The sequence below is a fragment of the Haliaeetus albicilla genome, chromosome 11, assembly GCF_947461875.1.
Source record: "Haliaeetus albicilla chromosome 11, bHalAlb1.1, whole genome shotgun sequence".
In the NCBI taxonomy this organism is placed as follows: Eukaryota; Metazoa; Chordata; class Aves; order Accipitriformes; family Accipitridae; genus Haliaeetus; species Haliaeetus albicilla.
The window spans coordinates 8,941,038-8,946,126 of NC_091493.1; the positions used below are offsets into that span (position 1 = coordinate 8,941,038).

Below are 5,089 nucleotides of genomic sequence, written 5' to 3' on the forward strand. Positions count from 1 at the left end.
AAAGATAGCTGAATGCAAATATACAGGCTCAAGAGGGATCTCAATCCCCTAACCCAGTACAGCACCTTGGTTTCTGGTGTCAGCTCCTGAGTATTTTTCTCAGCAAAGCTCCTCTGTACAGCCATGTAGAGGTGAAGTCTTGCTCATTTGTATGAATATGCAGTTCATATACACACAACACATACAGACATAGTATTAGCCAGTTGCCCGGTGTGTCTGACTGCAGACATAAGAAATGTTGTCATTAAGTAGCAAGATAAAGCAGACTTTCCTCTTCTTTGCTTTTGACAGAGTCTGAAAATAGATTTAATCTTAGATTTAGTCAAAAGTGCAAGGCACTATCTGCCTTCATGTTTTACACTATACAATCTCTTCTCTTGCAAGTTTTATAGCTATGTAATTCCACTGACTTCAGGGGAATTCTTTCACATTTGCAGCAAGTATAAGAGAGGCAGCAAGGTCATTCGCAGTGACACCTGGAAAAGCCAAAAAAGTATGAGGTGGGCTTCTCCTCAGGAACAAGTAATGTTTTTCCATTAGAAATATCACAGGGATTTCTTACACCGCCTCGTTGTTCTCATTGCCTTTTAAATGCCACACCACAGTTCTTGTTTTAGTAATGAGACATACAGCGCTTCCTCTGACATCCTGGAGAGCAAAGAGTTATCACTGGCATGCCAATTACGATTAACAAGGAGAAGCTTGGTCTGTTGGCAAGGCTACAAAGTGCCTTATGTTTTAATGACAGTGGCTGTCAAACATTGCACAGATATGCCTCAGAATTAATATATTAGTAGCTAGCACAAGAGGTTCTTGTCCATGATGAGGAGACGCGGTTACAGAAATAATGCAAATATTGATAGCAATTAATCATGGCAATCTCAATGCAGTTTCCCCTTTCCCTTTTATCCTTTTTTTCTGGAGGATTTTTTTTCACAATGTCATTTCTTAAAAAGAGCAGTGGCTTCCATGATAAGTTTTTGCACTTGGAAATTTTATCTTCATTGTCCTTTCATCCAGTGTTTTAGACCTTGGGGATATCAAGACTGCCTTATGTAATGCATGCTTCATGTGCTTTAGAAACTTTTTAGTAGATGAGTTCAGAAGAGCCTAAGTTCACAAATTGGCAGGGCGAAGGGTCACAACTATGTTGTCATCCAAGAGACTGAAGGACACATAGGTCAGTTTTGAAGTAACTTAAGTAAAGTGGGGTGCTTTGGGGGGCTGTGGACCTCTCATTTTCTCCTCCTACATTAATCCTGGCTAATGTAGGAGCAAGTTTGCTACAAGTGAGAGAAAAGCTCTGCTGTCACCTACTTCCATGGAGAGTCTATGGCCATTCCTCATTTAATCATCTGTCAACACCCTGCCAAATGCAAGGAGAAGTACTGTTTTTCACCTGTGAGAGAGCTGCCCCTCAACAAATGCTCATCTTATCACAGAGGCTGCATGTTCCCAAGGAGAAAAAATTAGCAGTGTCAAATGCTCTGCACCTATTACTGGCTAAGTCCCCAGGCCTGCATATGCATGTTTCTGGGCAGCTGACAGATTTTCAGTGCCTCAGCATCCCTGTTCAGAGCAATGAGCATGCTTCATATGGCAGGATTACCCAATACCAATAAGTCTAGTACCTCTGCTGCCTGCTTTTTTGCATCATAGGAAAGGCTTGATGGATTGCCTTTAATTCATACAGTAAACATATCCCATAAAAATCAGTCTTCTGAATCTAATGTTTTCATAGTAGATTGCTTTCCTCGCATCTCAACATACTTACCTCCTAGTAAAGGGTTTAGTCCTCCTTGGAGGAGTCCCTGTTATTTGGCATCTTCTTAGCATGATTAGAAAGACAGATCTTACAGGGAGAGTCTACTCTGTACTGGAGCTGTTTTGTCAGATGTTACTCATGCCCTGAAATGGGAGGCTTAATCAGGTATCTGTTCTGAGAATCAGTTCAAAGAGATAAAGGGCTTAACCCTTTTCACTTTCTGCAGTCTTGTATTTCTGTGCATTCTCTTCCACGTGGGTTTGTTCCCATTACCTTGCACCAGAGGCAGAGCCTAGCAGCAAATGCACGAGAGAGGTCATGTCCCAACTCTGGTACAGCCCTGTGGGCAAGCAGCTGGCAGAGCTCCACTGTTTCTCTCTTTTTCTCTCTCTTCCCCTCCCTTGCAGGAAAAATACCCGTTGGAATCCATGCCTGGCAGAGAGTTGGTGTTACCCCTAGACTACCAAGACATAGGGCAAGGGAGATGAATTGCTAAAATACAGCCTGAAGGCAGATAGGGGCTTTGACAAGCTGTAAAATTGTTCAACATCTTGGTTGGGGCTAAGAGACCTTTAGCAACATAGCACTGGGGACTGACAGAACACAGCAAATGCTGCTGTGTGTCACCTTATTTTTACCATTCTTGCCAGGTAAGGAAAGAAATGTCTTGAGTGAAGGACTGGGAACCTTAGTGGTGTACAAGGCAAGCAGAGACATCTAAGAACACAGTCCTTTCTGCTGGACTCAGAGATCAATGATCTTCCTCCAGAATTGTTAGGCAGGTCCTACTACTCAAGGCTTTGAAAGTGTTCTTTTTTGTTTGTTTGTTAGTTTTTTTCATTTGAAGAGAATCTTAAAAGACATAATATTTATCACTCTGTCTCTATCTCCATTTTAAGCAACAGCAGAGATGGGTCAATTACATCAATACCCCTCAAAGTGTGGAGTCTACAAGATAGGTAAAGAATTATCCAAGGATTTTTTAATCAGAACAAAGTAAATTCCCTCCCTTCAATTTCTTCATTCAAGCAACTTTTTCTCTTTCCTGGGTGACTCAGGTTTACTCTGTGCTGACATACCATTTATCTGGATTTCATCTCCATAGGGTTACCTTGCTGTTCTGTAAGTATAAGTATGTCTTGCAAGGGAAAATTTATCCTGAGATATAATATTTTGAAGACTGAATCATCAAACCATAACTTTCCTTTGTTCGGTGTAGCATCCTAGCCCATCAGTGTTATAAATGCTTCATTCCAGGCAGAAGCTCAAACAGAAAATAAATTATTGAGACTGAAAGTCAAAGAAGAGTAAGTTTCAAGAGTTGCGAGAACTTGATTACTTGTTGATGCCTTTATAGAGGCAGCGTTCTGGGGGACAGAGTTTTCCTGTAAATACTCTCTCCTTCAGAGTGCCAGAGGCTTCAATAGCCCACCTTCAATAGCCCAAGTAAAAATCAATACATTTGGTTTCTGTTTTTCTGGTTTCTGTAGGTAGTAAGGAAAAGTAAACAGAAAGACTGATACAAAAGAGAAATGAGAGAAAAACCAGAGAGGATCTCAGCACAAGGAAAATTTCTGAATTTTAAAATGAAGCTCCAGATGCATGTTTGTTGATTGAGTGGTGAATATCTCAAGAGAGCCAGGAATTCATTGATTATGTGCAGATCCAGAAAGCCCTTTGAAGTTAAAAAGGAAAAAAAAAAAAAAAAAGAAAAAAGAGAGATTAAAAAATACCTTTCCCTTACAATCATTTTCCAGGCTATTTCCACCTGTAGTTTGTATCCTTCATTTTAGGCTGCCTTTCCACAACTGAAAATGCTGAGATGAAAATCAAGAGATTGCTTAGCAAACACCTTGCACCAGGTTCAGCTAAGGTCAGTGGATTTGGCGTTCTTACGATCTGTTTTGTTGTCAACATCTGAATCTGATGCTGAATTTTTTGGCTGTTAGTAATCTACAAAAATCTGCTGCATAAGCAGTGGGAAGGGGGGTGTATGGGTATGCAGGCTGGCGAATATACACTACAGTTTTATTCTGCTAAGGAGATATTCATGCGGCTGAGATGAAACAGCTCGTAACCAGCTCCCCGCTGATTCCACACTCCTGTTCTCCAGGTGCCTGCAGGATGCAATGGGATTCTGGAGTCCAGTGGAACAATTGTGGTGGCTTCTCTCTTTTCACCTCATTGATGCTGCTACTTTCAAAGTTTCATCAGGCACCAGAGAGATCCCTGATGAGCAGGGGAAAGCAGAGAAACTCCAGAGGTCCTTAATGAAATCGTTCAGATCTGCATGCTGTGCCTGAGTTCATTCTGGATTTGGCTTCCCTGTCTGAATCTCCTATGCACACTCATAGTTTCCTCTGGTGCATTCACCTTCAGATGACTGTCTTGATGCAAGTAAAAGAACCATATATAACCTGTCGAGGAATGTAATAGAGCAGAACATGAGCATTGTCTGCAGCATGTTTAACTTTAACAGACTGTGCTGAGCCTTTGTAGGTTAATATACAGATAACATTGTCAGTCAGGTTTGGTGTGTTTTCTTTAACTGTGTGAAGTCAACACTGAGATTAGGTGGTACTACAAAGCCTCAAAAACCAGGCTGCGATTTTTGCAAGGAAACTTATGCATCTAACTCATATTGAATTTTAGTTGGCTACAGGGACCTAAGTTCTTTAACATTCTCGGTCCTAAAGGATTACCCTTCATCTTCTTTGTGTTTTACTCCAGGTAGAATGGATACAGGCTTCTTACAAAGAAATTGTTATTTTTAATTTTAAGCAAATCAAAACCTAAGACATGAATAAAGCTATTTCAAAAGGGTTTGAAAAATTATTCCGAAATGCTGTTAGGATAAATTCCTTATGTACTGAACAGAAGCTGCAATGTTTTGTGCTATTTTAGTGACTTTTCCTTGAAAATTGCCTACTTGTATCTTTTTGTTTTAAATAATTTCTAGGATTCAGATTGGTTAATGCACCATTGAAGGAATTTATTTGCACAGAAATCAGTAAATGTACTTTTTATTTCTTTGGAGTCATTTGGGCATGTACTTGATTTAAATGGATTGTTTAACTAGTTACTGATTTTCATTGGTGTGGAGAAAACTTTTATCACCTTTGATACCTTATTCCCAACAAGATGATTTTGAATGTCAGAGGAGTTTTCTAGTTGTTTACCTTTCACTATTGTTGAGACCCATTCCTTTTCTTAGGTACTTGTTTGCTAGACAATATAGACGGTAAATATCACCTTTACAGTAAGCCTAAATGTATGGTATGTTGAAATCTGCTTCACACATTTTGATTTGTGAATGACTGCAAA

The 5,089-nt window shown here is 39.9% G+C and overlaps 1 long non-coding RNA gene across 1 annotated transcript; it reads left to right on the forward strand.

Annotated features, from left to right (window-relative positions):
• Nucleotides 1-3,034: 3,034 nt before the first annotated feature.
• On the forward strand, nucleotides 3,035-4,772 carry LOC138687945 (uncharacterized). The gene is made up of 2 exons (XR_011326993.1): nucleotides 3,035-3,638; nucleotides 3,879-4,772. It is a non-coding gene; the product is annotated as an uncharacterized lncRNA (long non-coding RNA).
• The last annotated feature ends 317 nt before the right edge of the window (nucleotides 4,773-5,089 follow it).